Consider the following 23,866-nt stretch of genomic DNA (forward strand, 5'->3'; position numbering starts at 1 on the left):
TTAAATTTTGCTTGTTTTGTAAACTAATCAAGTGTTCCAGGAATGATGGGGATATTCCATTGTTTGTTCTGATTTGACAATTCATTTTGGACAATGAGCGGCCCTTTTGAGCTAGTGAAGATAATTGTGCTACATGAGAGTATGCACAGACAATTATTTTTCTTTTTTTGCATTAAAGCACAATTTTTAATAAAGGAGAGGTTAATGATATAATAATTAGCACTGAAAGTCATCTGACACGATTTGAAAGTAAAATGTTGTGCATTGAAAGTAACCAAAGCTCTTTTTACTTTGAGTGGACATCATTTTCTTTCAAATGAATTTGATATTTTGCTAAATGTACAAAACTTTCTTACAAATTTGACATTCAAAATGCATTTGTAATTAATAAATGCTACTTAGTATGGCTGCTGAGATTCCTGGGCTCAGTCTCAAGTAGAGGAGGAGAATGACGGATAGAGAAAGAGAGAACAGACAGGCATCCTAAAGATTTTGATGTGCCAGTTCCTGACTCACCCTGAGCAACACTGGTTTCAAGCTTTTAGTAAATTTTCTGAAAAATAAAACAACCATGTGGTAGTAGTCGGCAGGATTTGAACCTGAGCGGGGAGACCCCAATGGCTTTCTAGTCCATTGCCTTAACCACTCGGCCACGACTACCTCTCATACAATGTGATGTTTTCACAAAAATTTTCTCTATGGGTTGAGCTACTTCATTTCAGGATGTGAGGATGACTGAAGTAATATTGTATCAGAGATGATTTCCATGGGAAGTTAATCCTGACCACAGTGACCTGCGTTAATGATTTTTAAAATATAACTTGGAGAATGCTTTATACTTGGTACAGTTTTGGGTTTGTAAAATGTCAGTACTGACATCTAAGTTTATCAAAAGCATCATCCTTCGAGCCGGAATTGAACCAGCGACCTAAGGATTTCTGTACCAATCACCTCTACAGTCCTCTGCTCTACCAGCTGAGCTATCGAAGGATTCCATGATTGTACATCTGTGATATTACGTGCTATTAAAATGACTGAGTGTTAATTTTAAACATTATCAACTTTCCAAGCAAAATGAAAAATGATTTGACTACACAAAAGATATTCAACTACTTATTCCTGTGTTGCTTTATCACACAAATTGTCATGTTTAATCATTTGGAAAATATCACTAATAGTTTGACTTATATTTGTGCAATTTCTATCAACTGGCTACAGAGCTAGTTTGGAAAGCACTTTCAATAGATTTTTTAGTGTAGCCAAACTTACATCAAGATTAGAGATGCTTGAGCCTATCAAACCTTCTACACTCTTTTAAATTTTGCTTGTTTTGTAAACTAATCAAGTGTTCCAGGAATGATGGGGATATTCCATTGTTTGTTCTGATTTGACAATTCATTTTGGACAATGAGCGGCCCTTTTGAGCTAGTGAAGATAATTGTGCTACATGAGAGTATGCACAGACAATTATTTTTCTTTTTTTGCATTAAAGCACAATTTTTAATAAAGGAGAGGTTAATGATATAATAATTAGCACTGAAAGTCATCTGACACGATTTGAAAGTAAAATGTTGTGCATTGAAAGTAACCAAAGCTCTTTTTACTTTGAGTGGACATCATTTTCTTTCAAATGAATTTGATATTTTGCTAAATGTACAAAACTTTCTTACAAATTTGACATTCAAAATGCATTTGTAATTAATAAATGCTACTTAGTATGGCTGCTGAGATTCCTGGGCTCAGTCTCAAGTAGAGGAGGAGAATGACGGATAGAGAAAGAGAGAACAGGCAGGCATCCTAAAGATTTTGATGTGCCAGTTCCTGACTCACCCTGAGCAACACTGGTTTCAAGCTTTTAGTAAATTTTCTGAAAAATAAAACAACCATGTGGTCGTAGTCGGCAGGATTTGAACCTGCGCGGGGAGACCCCAATGTAATTCTAGTCCATCGCCTTAACCACTCGGCCACGACTACCTCTCATGCAATGTGATGTTTTCACAAAAATTTTCTCTATGGGTTGAGCTACTTCATTTCAGGATGTGAGGATGACTGAAGTAATATTGTATCAGAGATGATTTCCATGGGAAGTTAATCCTGACCACAGTGACCTGCGTTAATGATTTTTAAAATATAACTTGGAGAATGCTTTATACTTGGTACAGTTTTGGGTTTGAAAAATGTCAGTACTGACATCTAAGTTTATCAAAAGCATCATCCTTCGAGCCGGAATTGAACCAGCGACCTAAGGATTTCTGTACCAATCACCTCTACAGTCCTCTGCTCTACCAGCTGAGCTATCGAAGGATTCCATGATTGTACATCTGTGATATTACGTGCTATTAAAATGACTGAGTGTTCATTTTAAACATTATCAACTTTCCAAGCAAAATGAAAAATGATTTGACTACACAAAAGAGATTCAACTACTTATTCCTGTGTTGCTTTATCACACAAATTGTCATGTTTAATCATTTGGAAAATATCACTAATAGTTTGACTTATATTTGTGCAATTACTATCAACTGGCTACAAAGCTAGTTTGGAAAGCACTTTCAATAGATTTTTTAGTGTAGCCAAACTTACATCAATATTAGAGATGCTTGAGCCTATCAAACCTTCTACACTCTTTTAAATTTTGCTTGTTTTGTAAACTAATCAAGTGTTCCAGGAATGATGGGGATATTCCATTGTTTGTTCTGATTTGACAATTCATTTTGGACAATGAGCGGCCCTTTTGAGCTAGTGAAGATAATTGTGCTACATGAGAGTATGCACAGACAATTATTTTTCTTTTTTTGCATTAAAGCACAATTTTTAATAAAGGAGAGGTTAATGATATAATAATTAGCACTGAAAGTCATCTGACACGATTTGAAAGTAAAATGTTGTGCATTGAAAGTAACCAAAGCTCTTTTTACTTTGAGTGGACATCATTTTCTTTCAAATGAATTTGATATTTTGCTAAATGTACAAAACTTTCTTACAAATTTGACATTCAAAATGCATTTGTAATTAATAAATGCTACTTAGTATGGCTGCTGAGATTCCTGGGCTCAGTCTCAAGTAGAGGAGGAGAATGACGGATAGAGAAAGAGAGAACAGACAGGCATCCTAAAGATTTTGATGTGCCAGTTCCTGACTCACCCTGAGCAACACTGGTTTCAAGCTTTTAGTAAATTTTCTGAAAAATAAAACAACCTTGTGGTCGTAGTCGGCAGGATTTGAACCTGCGCGGGGAGACCCCAATGTAATTCTAGTCCATCGCCTTAACCACTCGGCCACGACTACCTCTCATGCAATGTGATGTTTTCACAAAAATTTTCTCTATGGGTTGAGCTACTTCATTTCAGGATGTGAGGATGACTGAAGTAATATTGTATCAGAGATGATTTCCATGGGAAGTTAATCCTGACCACAGTGACCTGCGTTAATGATTTTTAAAATATAACTTGGAGAATGCTTTATACTTGGTACAGTTTTGGGTTTGTAAAATGTCAGTACTGACATCTAAGTTTATCAAAAGCATCATCCTTCGAGCCGGAATTGAACCAGCGACCTAAGGATTTCTGTACCAATCACCTCTACAGTCCTCCGCTCTACCAGCTGAGCTATCGAAGGATTCCATGATCATACATCTGTGATATTACGTGCTATTAAAATGATTGAGTGTTAATTTTAAACATTATCAACTTTCCAAGCAAAATGAAAAATGATTTGACTACACAAAAGAGATTCAACTACTTATTCCTGTGCTGCTTTAACACACAAATTGTTTTGTTTAATCATTTGGAAAATATCACTAATAGTTTGACTTATATTTGTGCAATTACTATCAACTGGCTACAGAGCTAGTTTGGAAAGCACTTTCAATAGATTTTTTAGTGTAGCCAAACTTACATCAAGATTAGAGATGCTTGAGCCTATCAAACCTTCTACACTCTTTTAAATTTTGCTTGTTTTGTAAACTAATCAAGTGTTCCAGGAATGATGGGGATATTCCATTGTTTGTTCTGATTTGACAATTCATTTTGGACAATGAGCGGCCCTTTTGAGCTAGTGAAGATAATTGTGCTACATGAGAGTATGCACAGACAATTATTTTTCTTTTTTTGCATTAAAGCACAATTTTTAATAAAGGAGAGGTTAATGATATAATAATTAGCACTGAAAGTCATCTGACACGATTTGAAAGTAAAATGTTGTGCATTGAAAGTAACCAAAGCTCTTTTTACTTTGAGTGGACATCATTTTCTTTCAAATGAATTTGATATTTTGCTAAATGTACAAAACTTTCTTACAAATTTGACATTCAAAATGCATTTGTAATTAATAAATGCTACTTAGTATGGCTGCTGAGATTCCTGGGCTCAGTCTCAAGTAGAGGAGGAGAATGACGGATAGAGAAAGAGAGAACAGACAGGCATCCTAAAGATTTTGATGTGCCAGTTCCTGACTCACCCTGAGCAACACTGGTTTCAAGCTTTTAGTAAATTTTCTGAAAAATAAAACAACCATGTGGTAGTAGTCGGCAGGATTTGAACCTGAGCGGGGAGACCCCAATGGCTTTCTAGTCCATTGCCTTAACCACTCGGCCACGACTACCTCTCATACAATGTGATGTTTTCACAAAAATTTTCTCTATGGGTTGAGCTACTTCATTTCAGGATGTGAGGATGACTGAAGTAATATTGTATCAGAGATGATTTCCATGGGAAGTTAATCCTGACCACAGTGACCTGCGTTAATGATTTTTAAAATATAACTTGGAGAATGCTTTATACTTGGTACAGTTTTGGGTTTGTAAAATGTCAGTACTGACATCTAAGTTTATCAAAAGCATCATCCTTCGAGCCGGAATTGAACCAGCGACCTAAGGATTTCTGTACCAATCACCTCTACAGTCCTCTGCTCTACCAGCTGAGCTATCGAAGGATTCCATGATCGTACAACTGTGATATTACATGCTATTAAAATGATTGAGTTTTAATTTTAAACATTATCAACTTTCCAAGCAAAATGAAAAATGATTTGACTACACAAAAGAGATTCAACTACTTATTCCTGTGTTGCTTTATCACACAAATTGTCATGTTTAATCATTTGGAAAGTATCACTAATAGTTTGACTTATATTTGTGCAATTACTATCAACTGGCTACAGAGCTAGTTTGGAAAGCACTTTCAATAGATTTTTTAGTGTAGCCAAACTTACATCAAGATTAGAGATGCTTGAGCCTATCAAACCTTCTACACTCTTTTAAATTTTGCTTCTTTTGTAAACTAATCAAGTGTTCCAGGAATGATGGGGATATTCCATTGTTTGTTCTGATTTGACAATTCATTTTGGACAATGAGCGGCCCTTTTGAGCTAGTAAAGATAATTGTGCTACATGAGAGTATGCACAGACAATTATTTTTCTTTTTTTGCATTAAAGCACAATTTTTAATAAAGGAGAGGTTAATGATATAATAATTAGCACTGAAAGTCATCTGACACGATTTGAAAGTAAAATGTTGTGCATTGAAAGTAACCAAAGCTCTTTTTACTTTGAGTGGACATCATTTTCTTTCAAATGAATTTGATATTTTGCTAAATGTACAAAACTTTCTTACAAATTTGACATTCAAAATGCATTTGTAATTAATAAATGCTACTTAGTATGGCTGCTGAGATTCCTGGGCTCAGTCTCAAGTAGAGGAGGAGAATGACGGATAGAGAAAGAGAGAACAGACAGGCATCCTAAAGATTTTGATGTGCCAGTTCCTGACTCACCCTGAGCAACACTGGTTTCAAGCTTTTAGTAAATTTTCTGAAAAATAAAACAACTATGTGGTCGTAGTCGGCAGGATTTGAACCTGCGCGGGGAGACCCCAATGTAATTCTAGTCCATCGCCTTAACCACTCGGCCACGACTACCTCTCATGCAATGTGATGTTTTCACAAAAATTTTCTCTATGGGTTGAGCTACTTCATTTCAGGATGTGAGGATGACTGAAGTAATATTGTATCAGAGATGATTTCCATGGGAAGTTAATCCTGACCACAGTGACCTGCGTTAATGATTTTTAAAATATAACTTGGAGAATGCTTTATACTTGGTACAGTTTTGGGTTTGTAAAATGTCAGTACTGACATCTAAGTTTATCAAAAGCATCATCCTTCGAGCCGGAATTGAACCAGCAACCTAAGGATTTCTGTACCAATCACCTCTACAGTCCTCCGCTCTACCAGCTGAGCTATCGAAGGATTCCATGATCGTACATCTGTGATATTACGTGCTATTAAAATGATTGAGTGTTAATTTTAAACATTATCAACTTTCCAAGCAAAATGAAAAATGATTTTACTACACAAAAGAGATTCAACTACTTATTCCTGTGCTGCTTTATCACACAAATTGTCATGTTTAATCATTTGGAAAATATCACTAATAGTTTGACTTATATTTGTGCAATTACTATCAACTGGCTACAGAGCTAGTTTGGAAAGCACTTTCAATAGATTTTTTAGTGTAGCCAAACTTACATCAAGATTAGAGATGCTTGAGCCTATCAAACCTTCTACACTCTTTTAAATTTTGCTTGTTTTGTAAACTAATCAAGTGTTCCAGGAATGATGGGGATATTCCATTGTTTGTTCTGATTTGACAATTCATTTTGGACAATGAGCGGCCCTTTTGAGCTAGTGAAGATAATTGTGCTACATGAGAGTATGCACAGACAATTATTTTTCTTTTTTTGCATTAAAGCACAATTTTTAATAAAGGAGAGGTTAATGATATAATAATTAGCACTGAAAGTCATCTGACACGATTTGAAAGTAAAATGTTGTGCATTGAAAGTAACCAAAGCTCTTTTTACTTTGAGTGGACATCATTTTCTTTCAAATGAATTTGATATTTTGCTAAATGTACAAAACTTTCTTACAAATTTGACATTCAAAATGCATTTGTAATTAATAAATGCTACTTAGTATGGCTGCTGAGATTCCTGGGCTCAGTCTCAAGTAGAGGAGGAGAATGACGGATAGAGAAAGAGAGAACAGACAGGCATCCTAAAGATTTTGATGTGCCAGTTCCTGACTCACACCGAGCAACACTGGTTTCAAGCTTTTAGTAAATTTTCTGAAAAATAAAACAACCATGTGGTCGTAGTCGGCAGGATTTGAACCTGCGCGGGGAGACCCCAATGTAATTCTAGTCCATCGCCTTAACCACTCGGCCACGACTACCTCTCATGCAATGTGATGTTTTCACAAAAATTTTCTCTATGGGTTGAGCTACTTCATTTCAGGATGTGAGGATGACTGAAGTAATATTGTATCAGAGATGATTTCCATGGGAAGTTAATCCTGACCACAGTGACCTGCGTTAATGATTTTTAAAATATAACTTGGAGAATGCTTTATACTTGGTACAGTTTTGGGTTTGTAAAATGTCAGTACTGACATCTAAGTTTATCAAAAGCATCATCCTTCGAGCCGGAATTGAACCAGCGACCTAAGGATTTCTGTACCAATCACCTCTACAGTCCTCTGCTCTACCAGCTGAGCTATCGAAGGATTCCATGATTGTACATCTGTGATATTACGTGCTATTAAAATGACTGAGTGTTAATTTTAAACATTATCAACTTTCCAAGCAAAATGAAAAATGATTTGACTACACAAAAGAGATTCAACTACTTATTCCTGTGTTGCTTTATCACACAAATTGTCATGTTTAATCATTTGGAAAATATCACTAATAGTTTGACTTATATTTGTGCAATTTCTATCAACTGGCTACAGAGCTAGTTTGGAAAGCACTTTCAATAGATTTTTTAGTGTAGCCAAACTTACATCAAGATTAGAGATGCTTGAGCCTATCAAACCTTCTACACTCTTTTAAATTTTGCTTGTTTTGTAAACTAATCAAGTGTTCCAGGAATGATGGGGATATTCCATTGTTTGTTCTGATTTGACAATTCATTTTGGACAATGAGCGGCCCTTTTGAGCTAGTGAAGATAATTGTGCTACATGAGAGTATGCACAGACAATTATTTTTCTTTTTTTGCATTAAAGCACAATTTTTAATAAAGGAGAGGTTAATGATATAATAATTAGCACTGAAAGTCATCTGACATGATTTGAAAGTAAAATGTTGTGCATTGAAAGTAACCAAAGCTCTTTTTACTTTGAGTGGACATCATTTTCTTTCAAATGAATTTGATATTTTGCTAAATGTACAAAACTTTCTTACAAATTTGACATTCAAAATGCATTTGTAATTAATAAATGCTACTTAGTATGGCTGCTGAGATTCCTGGGCTCAGTCTCAAGTAGAGGAGGAGAATGACGGATAGAGAAAGAGAGAACAGACAGGCATCCTAAAGATTTTGATGTGCCAGTTCCTGACTCACCCTGAGCAACACTGGTTTCAAGCTTTTAGTAAATTTTCTGAAAAATAAAACAACCATGTGGTCGTAGTCGGCAGGATTTGAACCTGCGCGGGGAGACCCCAATGTAATTCTAGTCCATCGCCTTAACCACTCGGCCACGACTACCTCTCATGCAATGTGATGTTTTCACAAAAATTTTCTCTATGGGTTGAGCTACTTCATTTCAGGATGTGAGGATGACTGAAGTAATATTGTATCAGAGATGATTTCCATGGGAAGTTAATCCTGACCACAGTGACCTGCGTTAATGATTTTTAAAATATAACTTGGAGAATGCTTTATACTTGGTACAGTTTTGGGTTTGTAAAATGTCAGTACTGACATCTAAGTTTATCAAAAGCATTATCCTTCGAGCCGGAATTGAACCAGCGACCTAAGGATTTCTGTACCAATCACCTCTACAGTCCTCCGCTCTACCAGCTGAGCTATCGAAGGATTCCATGATCGTACATCTGTGATATTACGTGCTATTAAAATGATTGAGTGTTAATTTTAAACATTATCAACTTTCCAAGCAAAATGAAAAATGATTTGACTACACAAAAGAGATTCAACTACTTATTCCTGTGCTGCTTTATCACACAAATTGTCATGTTTAATCATTTGGAAAATATCACTAATAGTTTGACTTATATTTGTGCAATTACTATCAACTGGCTACAGAGCTAGTTTGGAAAGCACTTTCAATAGATTTTTTAGTGTAGCCAAACTTACATCAAGATTAGAGATGCTTGAGCCTATCAAACCTTCTACACTCTTTTAAATTTTGCTTGTTTTGTAAACTAATCAAGTGTTCCAGGAATGATGGGGATATTCCATTGTTTGTTCTGATTTGACAATTCATTTTGGACAATGAGCGGCCCTTTTGAGCTAGTGAAGATAATTGTGCTACATGAGAGTATGCACAGACAATTATTTTTCTTTTTTTGCATTAAAGCACAATTTTTAATAAAGGAGAGGTTAATGATATAATAATTAGCACTGAAAGTCATCTGACACGATTTGAAAGTAAAATGTTGTGCATTGAAAGTAACCAAAGCTCTTTTTACTTTGAGTGGACATCATTTTCTTTCAAATGAATTTGATATTTTGCTAAATGTACAAAACTTTCTTACAAATTTGACATTCAAAATGCATTTGTAATTAATAAATGCTACTTAGTATGGCTGCTGAGATTCCTGGGCTCAGTCTCAAGTAGAGGATGAGAATGACGGATAGAGAAAGAGAGAACAGACAGGCATCCTAAAGATTTTGATGTGCCAGTTCCTGACTCACCCTGAGCAACACTGGTTTCAAGCTTTTAGTAAATTTTCTGAAAAATAAAACAACCATGTGGTCGTAGTCGGCAGGATTTGAACCTGCGCAGGGAGACTCCAATGTAATTCTAGTCCATCGCCTTAACCACTCGGCCACGACTACCTCTCATGCAATGTGATGTTTTCACAAAAGTTTCTCTATGGGTTGAGCTACTTCATTTCAGGATGTGAGGATGACTGAAGTAATATTGTATCTGAGATGATTTCCATGGGAAGTTAATCCTGACCACAGTGACCTGCGTTAATGATTTTTAAAATATAACTTGGAGAATGCTTTATACTTGGTACAGTTTTGGGTTTGTAAAATGTCAGTACTGACATCTAAGTTTATCAAAAGCATCATCCTTCGAGCCGGAATTGAACCAGCGACCTAAGGATTTCTGTACCAATCACCTCTACAGTCCTCCGCTCTACCAGCTGAGCTATCGAAGGATTCCATGATCATACATCTGTGATATTACATGCTATTAAAATGATTGAGTGTTAATTTTAAACATTATCAACTTTCCAAGCAAAATGAAAAATGATTTGACTACACAAAAGAGATTCAACTACTTATTCCTGTGCTGCTTTATCACACAAATTGTCATGTTTAATCATTTGGAAAATATCACTAATAGTTTGACTTATATTTGTGCAATTACTATCAACTGGCTACAGAGCTAGTTTGGAAAGCACTTTCAATAGATTTTTTAGTGTAGCCAAACTTACATCAAGATTAGAGATGCTTGAGCCTATCAAACCTTCTACACTCTTTTAAATTTTGCTTGTTTTGTAAACTAATCAAGTGTTCCAGGAATGATGGGGATATTCCATTGTTTGTTCTGATTTGACAATTCATTTTGGACAATGAGCGGCCCTTTTGAGCTAGTGAAGATAATTGTGCTACATGAGAGTATGCACAGACAATTATTTTTCTTTTTTTGCATTAAAGCACAATTTTTAATAAAGGAGAGGTTAATGATATAATAATTAGCACTGAAAGTCATCTGACACGATTTGAAAGTAAAATGTTGTGCATTGAAAGTAACTAAAAGCTCTTTTTACTTTGAGTGGACATCATTTTCTTTCAAATGAATTTGATATTTTGCTAAATGTACAAAACTTTCTTACAAATTTGACATTCAAAATGCATTTGTAATTAATAAATGCTACTTAGTATGGCTGCTGAGATTCCTGGGCTCAGTCTCAAGTAGAGGAGGAGAATGACGGATAGAGAAAGAGAGAACAGACAGGCATCCTAAAGATTTTGATGTGCCAGTTCCTGACTCACCCTGAGCAACACTGGTTTCAAGCTTTTAGTAAATTTTCTGAAAAATAAAACAAGCATGTGGTCGTAGTCGGCAGGATTTGAACCTACGCGGGGAGACCCCAATGTAATTCTAGTCCATCGCCTTAACCACTCGGCCACGACTACCTCTCATGCAATGTGATGTTTTCACAAAAATTTTCTCTATGGGTTGAGCTACTTCATTTCAGGATGTGAGGATGACTGAAGTAATATTGTATCAGAGATGATTTCCATGGGAAGTTAATCCTGACCACAGTGACCTGCGTTAATGATTTTTAAAATATTACTTGGAGAATGCTTTATACTTGGTACAGTTTTGGGTTTGTAAAATGTCAGTACTGACATCTAAGTTTATCAAAAGCATCATCCTTCGAGCCGGAATTGAACCAGCGACCTAAGGATTTCTGTACCAATCACCTCTACAGTCCTCCGCTCTACCAGCTGAGCTATCGAAGGATTCCATGATCGTACATCTGTGATATTACGTGCTATTAAAATGATTGAGTGTTAATTTTAAACATTATCAACTTTCCAAGCAAAATGAAAAATGATTTGACTACACAAAAGAGATTCAACTACTTATTCCTGTGCTGCTTTATCACACAAATTGTCATGTTTAATCATTTGGAAAATATCACTAATAGTTTGACTTATATTTGTGCAATTACTATCAACTGGCTACAGAGCTAGTTTGGAAAGCACTTTCAATAGATTTTTTAGTGTAGCCAAACTTACATCAAGATTAAAGATGCTTGAGCCTATCAAACCTTCTACACTCTTTTAAATTTTGCTTGTTTTGTAAACTAATCAAGTGTTCCAGGAATGATGGGGATATTCCATTGTTTGTTCTGATTTGACAATTCATTTTGGACAATGAGCGGCCCTTTTGAGCTAGTGAAGATAATTGTGCTACATGAGAGTATGCACAGACAATTATTTTTCTTTTTTTGCATTAAAGCACAATTTTTAATAAAGGAGAGGTTAATGATATAATAATTAGCACTGAAAGTCATCTGACACGATTTGAAAGTAAAATGTTGTGCATTGAAAGTAACCAAAGCTCTTTTTACTTTGAGTGGACATCATTTTCTTTCAAATGAATTTGATATTTTGCTAAATGTACAAAACTTTCTTACAAATTTGACATTCAAAATGCATTTGTAATTAATAAATGCTACTTAGTATGGCTGCTGAGATTCCTGGGCTCAGTCTCAAGTAGAGGATGAGAATGACGGATAAAGAGAGAACAGACAGGCATCCTAAAGATTTTGATGTGCCAGTTCCTGACTCACCCTGAGCAACACTGGTTTCAAGCTTTTAGTAAATTTTCTGAAAAATAAAACAACCATGTGGTCGTAGTCGGCAGGATTTGAACCTGCGCGGGGAGACCCCAATGGCTTTCTAGTCCATCGCCTTAACCACTCGGCCACGACTACCTCTCATGCAATGTGATGTTTTCACAAAAATGTTCTCTATGGGTTGAGCTACTTCATTTCAGGATTTGAGGATGACTGAAGTAATATTGTATCAGAGATGATTTCCATGGGAAGTTAATCCTGGCCACAGTGACCTGCGTTAATGATTTTTAAAATATAACTTGGAGAATGCTTTATACTTGGTACAGTTTTGGGTTTGTAAAATGTCAGTACTGACATCTAAGTTTATCAAAAGCATCATCCTTCGAGCCGGAATTGAACCAGCGACCTAAGGATTTCTGTACCAATCACCTCTACAGTCCTCCGCTCTACCAGCTGAGCTATCGAAGGATTCCATGATCATACATCTGTGATATTACATGCTATTAAAATGATTGAGTGTTAATTTTAAACATTATCAACTTTCCAAGCAAAATGAAAAATGATTTGACTACACAAAAGAGATTCAACTACTTATTCCTGTGCTGCTTTATCACACAAATTGTCATGTTTAATCATTTGGAAAATATCACTAATAGTTTGACTTATATTTGTGCAATTACTATCAACTGGCTACAGAGCTAGTTTGGAAAGCACTTTCAATAGATTTTTTAGTGTAGCCAAACTTACATCAAGATTAGAGATGCTTGAGCCTATCAAACCTTCTACACTCTTTTAAATTTTGCTTGTTTTGTAAACTAATCAAGTGTTCCAGGAATGATGGGGATATTCCATTGTTTGTTCTGATTTGACAATTCATTTTGGACAATGAGCGGCCCTTTTGAGCAAGTGAAGATAATTGTGCTACATGAGAGTATGCACAGACAATTATTTTTCTTTTTTTGCATTAAAGCACAATTTTTAATAAAGGAGAGGTTAATGATATAATAATTAGCACTGAAAGTCATCTGACACGATTTGAAAGTAAAATGTTGTGCATTGAAAGTAACTAAAAGCTCTTTTTACTTTGAGTGGACATCATTTTCTTTCAAATGAATTTGATATTTTGCTAAATGTACAAAACTTTCTTACAAATTTGACATTCAAAATGCATTTGTAATTAATAAATGCTACTTAGTATGGCTGCTGAGATTCCTGGGCTCAGTCTCAAGTAGAGGAGGAGAATGACGGATAGAGAAAGAGAGAACAGACAGGCATCCTAAAGATTTTGATGTGCCAGTTCCTGACTCACCCTGAGCAACACTGGTTTCAAGCTTTTAGTAAATTTTCTGAAAAATAAAACAAGCATGTGGTCATAGTCGGCAGGATTTGAACCTACGCGGGGAGACCCCAATGTAATTCTAGTCCATCGCCTTAACCACTCGGCCACGACTACCTCTCATGCAATGTGATGTTTTCACAAAAATTTTCTCTATGGGTTGAGCTACTTCATTTCAGGATGTGAGGATGACTGAAGTAATATTGTATCAGAGATGATTTCCATGGGAAGTTAATCCTGACCACAGTGACCTGCGTTAATGATTTTTAAAATATTACTTGGAGAATGCTTTATACTTGGTACAGTTTTGGGTTTGTAAAATGTCAGTACTGACATCTAAGTTTATCAAAAGCATCATCCTTCGAGCCGGAATTGAACCAGCGACCTAAGGATTTCTGTACCAATCACCTCTACAGTCCTCCGCTCTACCAGCTGAGCTATCGAAGGATTCCATGATCGTACATCTGTGATATTACGTGCTATTAAAATGATTGAGTGTTAATTTTAAACATTATCAACTTTCCAAGCAAAATGAAAAATGATTTGACTACACAAAAGAGATTCAACTACTTATTCCTGTGCTGCTTTATCACACAAATTGTCATGTTTAATCATTTGGAAAATATCACTAATAGTTTGACTTATATTTGTGCAATTACTATCAACTGGCTACAGAGCTAGTTTGGAAAGCACTTTCAATAGATTTTTTAGTGTAGCCAAACTTACATCAAGATTAGAGATGCTTGAGCCTATCAAACCTTCTACACTCTTTTAAATTTTGCTTGTTTTGTAAACTAATCAAGTGTTCCAGGAATGATGGGGATATTCCATTGTTTGTTCTGATTTGACAATTCATTTTGGACAATGAGCGGCCCTTTTGAGCTAGTGAAGATAATTGTGCTACATGAGAGTATGCACAGACAATTATTTTTCTTTTTTTGCATTAAAGCACAATTTTTAATAAAGGAGAGGTTAATGATATAATAATTAGCACTGAAAGTCATCTGACACGATTTGAAAGTAAAATGTTGTGCATTGAAAGTAACCAAAGCTCTTTTTACTTTGAGTGGACATCATTTTCTTTCAAATGAATTTGATATTTTGCTAAATGTACAAAACTTTCTTACAAATTTGACATTCAAAATGCATTTGTAATTAATAAATGCTACTTAGTATGGCTGCTGAGATTCCTGGGCTCAGTCTCAAGTAGAGGATGAGAATGACGGATAGAGAAAGAGAGAACAGACAGGCATCCTAAAGATTTTGATGTGCCAGTTCCTGACTCACCCTGAGCAACACTGGTTTCAAGCTTTTAGTAAATTTTCTGAAAAATAAAACAACCATGTGGTCGTAGTCGGCAGGATTTGAACCTGCGCGGGGAGACCCCAATGGCTTTCTAGTCCATCGCCTTAACCACTCGGCCACGACTACCTCTCATGCAATGTGATGTTTTCACAAAAATTTTCTCTATGGGTTGAGCTACTTCATTTCAGGATTTGAGGATGACTGAAGTAATATTGTATCAGAGATGATTTCCATGGGAAGTTAATCCTGACCACAGTGACCTGCGTTAATGATTTTTAAAATATAACTTGGAGAATGCTTTATACTTGGTACAGTTTTGGGTTTGTAAAATGTCAGTACTGACATCTAAGTTTATCAAAAGCATCATCCTTCGAGCCAGAATTGAACCAGCGACCTAAGGATTTCTGTACCAATCACCTCTACAGTCCTCCGCTCTACCAGCTGAGCTATCGAAGGATTCCATGATCGTACATCTGTGATATTACGTGCTATTAAAATGATTGAGTGTTAATTTTAAACATTATCAACTTTCCAACCAAAATGAAAAATGATTTGACTACACAAAAGAGATTCAACTACTTATTCCTGTGCTGCTTTATCACACAAATTGTCATGTTTAATCATTTGGAAAATATCACTAATAGTTTGACTTATATTTGTGCAATTACTATCAACTGGCTACAGAGCTAGTTTGGAAAGCACTTTCAATAGATTTTTTAGTGTAGCCAAACTTACATCAAGATTAGAGATGCTTGAGCCTATCAAACCTTCTACACTCTTTTAAATTTTGCTTGTTTTGTAAACTAATCAAGTGTTCCAGGAATGATGGGGATATTCCATTGTTTGTTCTGATTTGACAATTCATTTTGGACAATGAGCGGCCCTTTTGAGCTAGTGAAGATAATTGTGCTACATGAGAGTATGCACAGACAATTATTTTTCTTTTTTTGCATTAAAGCACAATTTTTAATAAAGGAGAGGTTAATGATATAATAATTAGCACTGAAAGTCATCTGACACGATTTGAAAGTAAAATGTTGTGCATTGAAAGTAACCAAAGCTCTTTTTACTTTGAGTGGACATCATTTTCTTTCAAATGAATTTGATATTTTGCTAAATGTACAAAACTTTCTTACAAATTTGACATTCAAAATGCATTTGTAATTAATAAATGCTACTTAGTATGGCTGCTGAGATTCCTGGGCTCAGTCTCAAGTAGAGGATGAGAATGACGGATAGAGAAAGAGAGAACAGACAGGCATCCTAAAGATTTTGATGTGCCAGTTCCTGACTCACCCTGAGCAACACTGGTTTCAAGCTTTTAGTAAATTTTCTGAAAAATAAAACAACCATGTGGTCGTAGTCGGCAGGATTTGAACCTGCGCAGGGAGACTCCAATGTAATTCTAGTCCATCGCCTTAACCACTCGGCCACGACTACCTCTCATGCAATGTGATGTTTTCACAAAAGTTTCTCTATGGGTTGAGCAACTTCATTTCAGGATGTGAGGATGACTGAAGTAATATTGTATCTGAGATGATTTCCATGGGAAGTTAATCCTGACCACAGTGACCTGCGTTAATGATTTTTAAAATATAACTTGGAGAATGCTTTATACTTGGTACAGTTTTGGGTTTGTAAAATGTCAGTACTGACATCTAAGTTTATCAAAAGCATCATCCTTCGAGCCGGAATTGAACCAGCGACCTAAGGATTTCTGTACCAATCACCTCTACAGTCCTCCGCTCTACCAGCTGAGCTATCGAAGGATTCCATGATCATACATCTGTGATATTACATGCTATTAAAATGATTGAGTGTTAATTTTAAACATTATCAACTTTCCAAGCAAAATGAAAAATGATTTGACTACACAAAAGAGATTCAACTACTTATTCCTGTGCTGCTTTATCACACAAATTGTCATGTTTAATCATTTGGAAAATATCACTAATAGTTTGACTTATATTTGTGCAATTACTATCAACTGGCTACAGAGCTAGTTTGGAAAGCACTTTCAATAGATTTTTTAGTGTAGCCAAACTTACATCAAGATTAGAGATGCTTGAGCCTATCAAACCTTCTACACTCTTTTAAATTTTGCTTGTTTTGTAAACTAATCAAGTGTTCCAGGAATGATGGGGATATTCCATTGTTTGTTCTGATTTGACAATTCATTTTGGACAATGAGCGGCCCTTTTGAGCTAGTGAAGATAATTGTGCTACATGAGAGTATGCACAGACAATTATTTTTCTTTTTTTGCATTAAAGCACAATTTTTAATAAAGGAGAGGTTAATGATATAATAATTAGCACTGAAAGTCATCTGACACGATTTGAAAGTAAAATGTTGTGTATTGAAAGTAACTAAAAGCTCTTTTTACTTTGAGTGGACATCATTTTCTTTCAAATGAATTTGATATTTTGCTAAATGTACAAAACTTTCTTACAAATTTGACATTCAAAATGCATTTGTAATTAATAAATGCTACTTAGTATGGCTGCTGAGATTCCTGGGCTCAGTCTCAAGTAGAGGAGGAGAATGACGGATAGAGAAAGAGAGAACAGACAGGCATCCTAAAGATTTTGATGTGCCAGTTCCTGACTCACCCTGAGCAACACTGGTTTCAAGCTTTTAGTAAATTTTCTGAAAAATAAAACAAGCATGTGGTCGTAGTCGGCAGGATTTGAACCTACGCGGGGAGACCCCAATGTAATTCTAGTCCATCGCCTTAACCACTCGGCCACGACTACCTCTCATGCAATGTGATGTTTTCACAAAAATTTTCTCTATGGGTTGAGCTACTTCATTTCAGGATGTGAGGATGACTGAAGTAATATTGTATCAGAGATGATTTCCATGGGAAGTTAATCCTGACCACAGTGACCTGCGTTAATGATTTTTAAAATATTACTTGGAGAATGCTTTATACTTGGTACAGTTTTGGGTTTGTAAAATGTCAGTACTGACATCTAAGTTTATCAAAAGCATCATCCTTCGAGCCGGAATTGAACCAGCGACCTAAGGATTTCTGTACCAATCACCTCTACAGTCCTCCGCTCTACCAGCTGAGCTATCGAAGGATTCCATGATCGTACATCTGTGATATTACGTGCTATTAAAATGATTGAGTGTTAATTTTAAACATTATCAACTTTCCAAGCAAAATGAAAAATGATTTGACTACACAAAAGAGATTCAACTACTTATTCCTGTGCTGCTTTATCACACAAATTGTCATGTTTAATCATTTGGAAAATATCACTAATAGTTTGACTTATATTTGTGCAATTACTATCAACTGGCTACAGAGCTAGTTTGGAAAGCACTTTCAATAGATTTTTTAGTGTAGCCAAACTTACATCAAGATTAGAGATGCTTGAGCCTATCAAACCTTCTACACTCTTTTAAATTTTGCTTGTTTTGTAAACTAATCAAGTGTTCCAGGAATGATGGGGATATTCCATTGTTTGTTCTGATTTGACAATTCATTTTGGACAATGAGCGGCCCTTTTGAGCTAGTGAAGATAATTGTGCTACATGAGAGTATGCACAGACAATTATTTTTCTTTTTTTGCATTAAAGCACAATTTTTAATAAAGGAGAGGTTAATGATATAATAATTAGCACTGAAAGTCATCTGACACGATTTGAAAGTAAAATGTTGTGTATTGAAAGTAACTAAAAGCTCTTTTTACTTTGAGTGGACATCATTTTCTTTCAAATGAATTTGATATTTTGCTAAATGTACAAAACTTTCTTACAAATTTGACATTCAAAATGCATTTGTAATTAATAAATGCTACTTAGTATGGCTGCTGAGATTCCTGGGCTCAGTCTCAAGTAGAGGAGGAGAATGACGGATAGAGAAAGAGAGAACAGACAGGCATCCTAAAGATTTTGATGTGCCAGTTCCTGACTCACCCTGAGCAACACTGGTTTCAAGCTTTTAGTAAATTTTCTGAAAAATAAAACAAGCATGTGGTCGTAGTCGGCAGGATTTGAACCTACGCGGGGAGACCCCAATGTAATTCTAGTCCATCGCCTTAACCACTCGGCCACGACTACCTCTCATGCAATGTGATGTTTTCACAAAAATTTTCTCTATGGGTTGAGCTACTTCATTTCAGGATGTGAGGATGACTGAAGTAATATTGTATCAGAGATGATTTCCATGGGAAGTTAATCCTGACCACAGTGACCTGCGTTAATGATTTTTAAAATATTACTTGGAGAATGCTTTATACTTGGTACAGTTTTGGGTTTGTAAAATGTCAGTACTGACATCTAAGTTTATCAAAAGCATCATCCTTCGAGCCGGAATTGAACCAGCGACCTAAGGATTTCTGTACCAATCACCTCTACAGTCCTCCGCTCTACCAGCTGAGCTATCGAAGGATTCCATGATCGTACATCTGTGATATTACGTGCTATTAAAATGATTGAGTGTTAATTTTAAACATTATCAACTTTCCAAGCAAAATGAAAAATGATTTGACTACACAAAAGAGATTCAACTACTTATTCCTGTGCTGCTTTATCACACAAATTGTCATGTTTAATCATTTGGAAAATATCACTAATAGTTTGACTTATATTTGTGCAATTACTATCAACTGGCTACAGAGCTAGTTTGGAAAGCACTTTCAATAGATTTTTTAGTGTAGCCAAACTTACATCAAGATTAGAGATGCTTGAGCCTATCAAACCTTCTACACTCTTTTAAATTTTGCTTGTTTTGTAAACTAATCAAGTGTTCCAGGAATGATGGGGATATTCCATTGTTTGTTCTGATTTGACAATTCATTTTGGACAATGAGCGGCCCTTTTGAGCTAGTGAAGATAATTGTGCTACATGAGAGTATGCACAGACAATTATTTTTCTTTTTTTGCATTAAAGCACAATTTTTAATAAAGGAGAGGTTAATGATATAATAATTAGCACTGAAAGTCATCTGACACGATTTGAAAGTAAAATGTTGTGCATTGAAAGTAACCAAAGCTCTTTTTACTTTGAGTGGACATCATTTTCTTTCAAATGAATTTGATATTTTGCTAAATGTACAAAACTTTCTTACAAATTTGACATTCAAAATGCATTTGTAATTAATAAATGCTACTTAGTATGGCTGCTGAGATTCCTGGGCTCAGTCTCAAGTAGAGGATGAGAATGACGGATAGAGAAAGAGAGAACAGACAGGCATCCTAAAGATTTTGATGTGCCAGTTCCTGACTCACCCTGAGCAACACTGGTTTCAAGCTTTTAGTAAATTTTCTGAAAAATAAAACAACCATGTGGTCGTAGTCGGCAGGATTTGAACCTGCGCGGGGAGACCCCAAAGGCTTTCTAGTCCATCGCCTTAACCACTCGGCCACGACTACCTCTCATGCAATGTGATGTTTTCACAAAAATGTTCTCTATGGGTTGAGCTACTTCATTTCAGGATTTGAGGATGACTGAAGTAATATTGTATCAGAGATGATTTCCATGGGAAGTTAATCCTGACCACAGTGACCTGCGTTAATGATTTTTAAAATATAACTTGGAGAATGCTTTATACTTGGTACAGTTTTGGGTTTGTAAAATGTCAGTACTGACATCTAAGTTTATCAAAAGCATCATCCTTCGAGCCGGAATTGAACCAGCGACCTAAGGATTTCTGTACCAATCACCTCTACAGTCCTCCGCTCTACCAGCTGAGCTATCGAAGGATTCCATGATCGTACATCTGTGATATTACGTGCTATTAAAATGATTGAGTGTTAATTTTAAACATTATCAACTTTCCAAGCAAAATGAAAAATGATTTGACTACACAAAAGAGATTCAACTACTTATTCCTGTGCTGCTTTATCACACAAATTGTCATGTTTAATCATTTGGAAAATATCACTAATAGTTTGACTTATATTTGTGCAATTACTATCAACTGGCTACAGAGCTAGTTTGGAAAGCACTTTCAATAGATTTTTTAGTGTAGCCAAACTTACATCAAGATTAGAGATGTTGAGCCTATCAAACCTTCTACACTCTTTTAAATTTTGCTTGTTTTGTAAACTAATCAAGTGTTCCAGGAATTATGGGGATATTCCATTGTTTGTTCTGATTTAACAATTCATTTTGGACAATGAGCGGCCCTTTTGAGCTAGTGAAGATAATTGTGCTACATGAGAGTATGCACAGACAATTATTTTTCTTTTTTTGCATTAAAGCACAATTTTTAATAAAGGAGAGGTTAATGATATAATAATTAGCACTGAAAGTCATCTGACACGATTTGAAAGTAAAATGTTGTGCATTGAAAGTAACCAAAGCTCTTTTTACTTTGAGTGGACATCATTTTCTTTCAAATGAATTTGATATTTTGCTAAATGTACAAAACTTTCTTACAAATTTGACATTCAAAATGCATTTGTAATTAATAAATGCTACTTAGTATGGCTGCTGAGATTCCTGGGCTCAGTCTCAAGTAGAGGATGAGAATGACGGATAGAGAAAGAGAGAACAGACAGGCATCCTAAAGATTTTGATGTGCCAGTTCCTGACTCACCCTGAGCAACACTGGTTTCAAGCTTTTAGTAAATTTTCTGAAAAATAAAACAACCATGTGGTCGTAGTCGGCAGGATTTGAACCTGCGCGGGGAGACCCCAATGGCTTTCTAGTCCATCGCCTTAACCACTCGGCCACGACTACCTCTCATGCAATGTGATGTTTTCACAAAAATGTTCTCTATGGGTTGAGCAACTTCATTTCAGGATTTGAGGATGACTGAAGTAATATTGTATCAGAGATGATTTCCATGGGAAGTTAATCCTGACCACAGTGACCTGCGTTAATGATTTTTAAAATATAACTTGGAGAATGCTTTATACTTGGTACAGTTTTGGGTTTGTAAAATGTCAGTACTGACATCTAAGTTTATCAAAAGCATCATCCTTCGAGCCGGAATTGAACCAGCGACCGAAGGATTTCTGTACCAATCACCTCTACAGTCCTCTGCTCTACCAGCTGAGCTATCGAAGGATTCCATGATTGTACATCTGTGATATTACGTGCTATTAAAATGACTGAGTGTTAATTTTAAACATTATCAACTTTCCAAGCAAAATAAAAAATGATTTGACTACACAAAAGAGATTCAACTACTTATTCCTGTGTTGCTTTATCACACAAATTGTCATGTTTAATCATTTGGAAAATATCACTAATAGTTTGACTTATATTTGTGCAATTACTATCAACTGGCTACAGAGCTAGTTTGGAAAGCACTTTCAATAGATTTTTTAGTGTAGCCAAACTTACATCAAGATTAGAGATGCTTGAGCCTATCAAACCTTCTACACTCTTTTAAATTTTGCTTGTTTTGTAAACTAATCAAGTGTTCCAGGAATGATGGGGATATTCCATTGTTTGTTCTGATTTGACAATTCATTTTGGACAATGAGCGGCCCTTTTGAGCTAGTGAAGATAATTGTGCTACATGAGAGTATGCACAGACAATTATTTTTCTTTTTTTGCATTAAAGCACAATTTTTAATAAAGGAGAGGTTAATGATATAATAATTAGCACTGAAAGTCATCTGACACGATTTGAAAGTAAAATGTTGTGCATTGAAAGTAACCAAAGCACTTTTTACTTTGAGTGGACATCATTTTCTTTCAAATGAATTTGATATTTTGCTAAATGTACAAAACTTTCTTACAAATTTGACATTCAAAATGCATTTGTAATTAATAAATGCTACTTAGTATGGCTGCTGAGATTCCTGGGCTCAGTCTCAAGTAGAGGAGGAGAATGACGGATAGAGAAAGAGAGAACAGACAGGCATCCTAAAGATTTTGATGTGCCAGTTCCTGACTCACCCTGAGCAACACTGGTTTCAAGCTTTTAGTAAATTTTCTGAAAAACTCAACAACCATGTGGTCGTAGTCGGCATGATTTGAACCTGCGCGGGGAGACCCCAATGTAATTCTAGTCCATCGCCTTAACCACTCGGCCACAACTACCTCTCATGCAATGTGAAGTTTTCACAAAAATTTTCTCTATGGGTTGAGCTACTTCATTTCAGGATGTGAGGATGACTGAAGTAATATTGTATCAGAGATGATTTCCATGGGAAGTTAATCCTGACCACAGTGACCTGCGTTAATGATTTTTAAAATATAACTTGGAGAATGCTTTATACTTGGTACAGTTTTGGGTTTGTAAAATGTCAGTACTGACATCTAAGTTTATCAAAAGCATCATCCTTCGAGCCGGAATTGAACCAGCGACCTGAGGATTTCTGTACCAAGCACCTCTACAGTCCTCCGCTCTACCAGCTGAGCTATCGAAGGATTCCATGATCGTATATCTGTGATATTACGTGCTATTAAAATGATTGAGTGTTAATTTTAAACATTATCAACTTTCCAAGCAAAATAAAAAATGATTTGACTACACAAAAGAGATTCAACTACTTATTCCTGTGTTGCTTTATCACACAAATTGTCATGTTTAATCATTTGGAAAATATCACTAATAGTTTGACTTATATTTGTGCAATTACTATCAACTGGCTACAGAGCTAGTTTGGAAAGCACTTTCAATAGATTTTTTAGTGTAGCCAAACTTACATCAAGATTAGAGATGCTTGAGCCTATCAAACCTTCTACACTCTTTTAAATTTTGCTTGTTTTGTAAACTAATCAAGTGTTCCAGGAATGATGGGGATATTCCATTGTTTGTTCTGATTTGACAATTCATTTTGGACAATGAGCGGCCCTTTTGAGCTAGTGAAGATAATTGTGCTACATGAGAGTATGCACAGACATTCATTTTTCTTTTTTTGCATTAAAGCACAATTTTTAATAAAGGAGAGGTTAATGATATAATAAT

The 23,866-nt window shown here is 35.6% G+C and overlaps 36 non-coding genes across 36 annotated transcripts; all 36 read right to left on the reverse strand.

Annotated features, from left to right (window-relative positions):
- Positions 1 to 578: 578 nt before the first annotated feature.
- TRNAS-AGA (transfer RNA serine (anticodon AGA)) lies at positions 579 to 660 on the reverse strand. Its single transcript has one exon. It is a non-coding gene; the product is annotated as a tRNA-Ser (tRNA).
- A 240-nt stretch (positions 661 to 900) lies between these two features.
- Positions 901 to 990, reverse strand: TRNAY-GUA (transfer RNA tyrosine (anticodon GUA)). The gene is given in 2 exon segments: positions 901 to 936; positions 954 to 990. It is a non-coding gene; the product is annotated as a tRNA-Tyr (tRNA).
- A 902-nt stretch (positions 991 to 1,892) lies between these two features.
- TRNAS-AGA (transfer RNA serine (anticodon AGA)) lies at positions 1,893 to 1,974 on the reverse strand. Its single transcript has one exon. It is a non-coding gene; the product is annotated as a tRNA-Ser (tRNA).
- Positions 1,975 to 2,214: 240 nt separating this feature from the next.
- Positions 2,215 to 2,304, reverse strand: TRNAY-GUA (transfer RNA tyrosine (anticodon GUA)). The gene is given in 2 exon segments: positions 2,215 to 2,250; positions 2,268 to 2,304. It is a non-coding gene; the product is annotated as a tRNA-Tyr (tRNA).
- A 902-nt stretch (positions 2,305 to 3,206) lies between these two features.
- Positions 3,207 to 3,288, reverse strand: TRNAS-AGA (transfer RNA serine (anticodon AGA)). The gene has a single exon. It is a non-coding gene; the product is annotated as a tRNA-Ser (tRNA).
- A 240-nt stretch (positions 3,289 to 3,528) lies between these two features.
- TRNAY-GUA (transfer RNA tyrosine (anticodon GUA)) lies at positions 3,529 to 3,618 on the reverse strand. Its single transcript is given in 2 exon segments — positions 3,529 to 3,564; positions 3,582 to 3,618. It is a non-coding gene; the product is annotated as a tRNA-Tyr (tRNA).
- A 902-nt stretch (positions 3,619 to 4,520) lies between these two features.
- On the reverse strand, positions 4,521 to 4,602 carry TRNAS-AGA (transfer RNA serine (anticodon AGA)). The gene has a single exon. It is a non-coding gene; the product is annotated as a tRNA-Ser (tRNA).
- A 240-nt stretch (positions 4,603 to 4,842) lies between these two features.
- TRNAY-GUA (transfer RNA tyrosine (anticodon GUA)) lies at positions 4,843 to 4,932 on the reverse strand. The gene is given in 2 exon segments: positions 4,843 to 4,878; positions 4,896 to 4,932. It is a non-coding gene; the product is annotated as a tRNA-Tyr (tRNA).
- Positions 4,933 to 5,834: 902 nt separating this feature from the next.
- TRNAS-AGA (transfer RNA serine (anticodon AGA)) lies at positions 5,835 to 5,916 on the reverse strand. Its single transcript has one exon. It is a non-coding gene; the product is annotated as a tRNA-Ser (tRNA).
- Positions 5,917 to 6,156: 240 nt separating this feature from the next.
- TRNAY-GUA (transfer RNA tyrosine (anticodon GUA)) lies at positions 6,157 to 6,246 on the reverse strand. The gene is given in 2 exon segments: positions 6,157 to 6,192; positions 6,210 to 6,246. It is a non-coding gene; the product is annotated as a tRNA-Tyr (tRNA).
- A 902-nt stretch (positions 6,247 to 7,148) lies between these two features.
- Positions 7,149 to 7,230, reverse strand: TRNAS-AGA (transfer RNA serine (anticodon AGA)). Its single transcript has one exon. It is a non-coding gene; the product is annotated as a tRNA-Ser (tRNA).
- Positions 7,231 to 7,470: 240 nt separating this feature from the next.
- TRNAY-GUA (transfer RNA tyrosine (anticodon GUA)) lies at positions 7,471 to 7,560 on the reverse strand. The gene is given in 2 exon segments: positions 7,471 to 7,506; positions 7,524 to 7,560. It is a non-coding gene; the product is annotated as a tRNA-Tyr (tRNA).
- A 902-nt stretch (positions 7,561 to 8,462) lies between these two features.
- Positions 8,463 to 8,544, reverse strand: TRNAS-AGA (transfer RNA serine (anticodon AGA)). The gene has a single exon. It is a non-coding gene; the product is annotated as a tRNA-Ser (tRNA).
- Positions 8,545 to 8,784: 240 nt separating this feature from the next.
- On the reverse strand, positions 8,785 to 8,874 carry TRNAY-GUA (transfer RNA tyrosine (anticodon GUA)). The gene is given in 2 exon segments: positions 8,785 to 8,820; positions 8,838 to 8,874. It is a non-coding gene; the product is annotated as a tRNA-Tyr (tRNA).
- A 902-nt stretch (positions 8,875 to 9,776) lies between these two features.
- Positions 9,777 to 9,858, reverse strand: TRNAS-AGA (transfer RNA serine (anticodon AGA)). Its single transcript has one exon. It is a non-coding gene; the product is annotated as a tRNA-Ser (tRNA).
- A 239-nt stretch (positions 9,859 to 10,097) lies between these two features.
- TRNAY-GUA (transfer RNA tyrosine (anticodon GUA)) lies at positions 10,098 to 10,187 on the reverse strand. The gene is given in 2 exon segments: positions 10,098 to 10,133; positions 10,151 to 10,187. It is a non-coding gene; the product is annotated as a tRNA-Tyr (tRNA).
- Positions 10,188 to 11,090: 903 nt separating this feature from the next.
- Positions 11,091 to 11,172, reverse strand: TRNAS-AGA (transfer RNA serine (anticodon AGA)). The gene has a single exon. It is a non-coding gene; the product is annotated as a tRNA-Ser (tRNA).
- A 240-nt stretch (positions 11,173 to 11,412) lies between these two features.
- Positions 11,413 to 11,502, reverse strand: TRNAY-GUA (transfer RNA tyrosine (anticodon GUA)). The gene is given in 2 exon segments: positions 11,413 to 11,448; positions 11,466 to 11,502. It is a non-coding gene; the product is annotated as a tRNA-Tyr (tRNA).
- Positions 11,503 to 12,400: 898 nt separating this feature from the next.
- On the reverse strand, positions 12,401 to 12,482 carry TRNAS-AGA (transfer RNA serine (anticodon AGA)). The gene has a single exon. It is a non-coding gene; the product is annotated as a tRNA-Ser (tRNA).
- A 240-nt stretch (positions 12,483 to 12,722) lies between these two features.
- Positions 12,723 to 12,812, reverse strand: TRNAY-GUA (transfer RNA tyrosine (anticodon GUA)). The gene is given in 2 exon segments: positions 12,723 to 12,758; positions 12,776 to 12,812. It is a non-coding gene; the product is annotated as a tRNA-Tyr (tRNA).
- Positions 12,813 to 13,715: 903 nt separating this feature from the next.
- Positions 13,716 to 13,797, reverse strand: TRNAS-AGA (transfer RNA serine (anticodon AGA)). Its single transcript has one exon. It is a non-coding gene; the product is annotated as a tRNA-Ser (tRNA).
- A 240-nt stretch (positions 13,798 to 14,037) lies between these two features.
- On the reverse strand, positions 14,038 to 14,127 carry TRNAY-GUA (transfer RNA tyrosine (anticodon GUA)). Its single transcript is given in 2 exon segments — positions 14,038 to 14,073; positions 14,091 to 14,127. It is a non-coding gene; the product is annotated as a tRNA-Tyr (tRNA).
- Positions 14,128 to 15,029: 902 nt separating this feature from the next.
- Positions 15,030 to 15,111, reverse strand: TRNAS-AGA (transfer RNA serine (anticodon AGA)). Its single transcript has one exon. It is a non-coding gene; the product is annotated as a tRNA-Ser (tRNA).
- A 240-nt stretch (positions 15,112 to 15,351) lies between these two features.
- Positions 15,352 to 15,441, reverse strand: TRNAY-GUA (transfer RNA tyrosine (anticodon GUA)). Its single transcript is given in 2 exon segments — positions 15,352 to 15,387; positions 15,405 to 15,441. It is a non-coding gene; the product is annotated as a tRNA-Tyr (tRNA).
- A 902-nt stretch (positions 15,442 to 16,343) lies between these two features.
- Positions 16,344 to 16,425, reverse strand: TRNAS-AGA (transfer RNA serine (anticodon AGA)). Its single transcript has one exon. It is a non-coding gene; the product is annotated as a tRNA-Ser (tRNA).
- A 239-nt stretch (positions 16,426 to 16,664) lies between these two features.
- TRNAY-GUA (transfer RNA tyrosine (anticodon GUA)) lies at positions 16,665 to 16,754 on the reverse strand. Its single transcript is given in 2 exon segments — positions 16,665 to 16,700; positions 16,718 to 16,754. It is a non-coding gene; the product is annotated as a tRNA-Tyr (tRNA).
- A 903-nt stretch (positions 16,755 to 17,657) lies between these two features.
- On the reverse strand, positions 17,658 to 17,739 carry TRNAS-AGA (transfer RNA serine (anticodon AGA)). The gene has a single exon. It is a non-coding gene; the product is annotated as a tRNA-Ser (tRNA).
- A 240-nt stretch (positions 17,740 to 17,979) lies between these two features.
- On the reverse strand, positions 17,980 to 18,069 carry TRNAY-GUA (transfer RNA tyrosine (anticodon GUA)). Its single transcript is given in 2 exon segments — positions 17,980 to 18,015; positions 18,033 to 18,069. It is a non-coding gene; the product is annotated as a tRNA-Tyr (tRNA).
- A 903-nt stretch (positions 18,070 to 18,972) lies between these two features.
- TRNAS-AGA (transfer RNA serine (anticodon AGA)) lies at positions 18,973 to 19,054 on the reverse strand. The gene has a single exon. It is a non-coding gene; the product is annotated as a tRNA-Ser (tRNA).
- Positions 19,055 to 19,294: 240 nt separating this feature from the next.
- Positions 19,295 to 19,384, reverse strand: TRNAY-GUA (transfer RNA tyrosine (anticodon GUA)). The gene is given in 2 exon segments: positions 19,295 to 19,330; positions 19,348 to 19,384. It is a non-coding gene; the product is annotated as a tRNA-Tyr (tRNA).
- Positions 19,385 to 20,286: 902 nt separating this feature from the next.
- Positions 20,287 to 20,368, reverse strand: TRNAS-AGA (transfer RNA serine (anticodon AGA)). Its single transcript has one exon. It is a non-coding gene; the product is annotated as a tRNA-Ser (tRNA).
- Positions 20,369 to 20,608: 240 nt separating this feature from the next.
- On the reverse strand, positions 20,609 to 20,698 carry TRNAY-GUA (transfer RNA tyrosine (anticodon GUA)). Its single transcript is given in 2 exon segments — positions 20,609 to 20,644; positions 20,662 to 20,698. It is a non-coding gene; the product is annotated as a tRNA-Tyr (tRNA).
- Positions 20,699 to 21,599: 901 nt separating this feature from the next.
- On the reverse strand, positions 21,600 to 21,681 carry TRNAS-AGA (transfer RNA serine (anticodon AGA)). The gene has a single exon. It is a non-coding gene; the product is annotated as a tRNA-Ser (tRNA).
- Positions 21,682 to 21,921: 240 nt separating this feature from the next.
- Positions 21,922 to 22,011, reverse strand: TRNAY-GUA (transfer RNA tyrosine (anticodon GUA)). Its single transcript is given in 2 exon segments — positions 21,922 to 21,957; positions 21,975 to 22,011. It is a non-coding gene; the product is annotated as a tRNA-Tyr (tRNA).
- Positions 22,012 to 22,913: 902 nt separating this feature from the next.
- TRNAS-AGA (transfer RNA serine (anticodon AGA)) lies at positions 22,914 to 22,995 on the reverse strand. The gene has a single exon. It is a non-coding gene; the product is annotated as a tRNA-Ser (tRNA).
- Positions 22,996 to 23,235: 240 nt separating this feature from the next.
- TRNAY-GUA (transfer RNA tyrosine (anticodon GUA)) lies at positions 23,236 to 23,325 on the reverse strand. The gene is given in 2 exon segments: positions 23,236 to 23,271; positions 23,289 to 23,325. It is a non-coding gene; the product is annotated as a tRNA-Tyr (tRNA).
- Positions 23,326 to 23,866: the final 541 nt, after the last annotated feature.

Source organism: Pseudophryne corroboree, chromosome 4 (genome assembly GCF_028390025.1).
Source record: "Pseudophryne corroboree isolate aPseCor3 chromosome 4, aPseCor3.hap2, whole genome shotgun sequence".
Classification (NCBI taxonomy): domain Eukaryota; kingdom Metazoa; phylum Chordata; class Amphibia; order Anura; family Myobatrachidae; genus Pseudophryne; species Pseudophryne corroboree.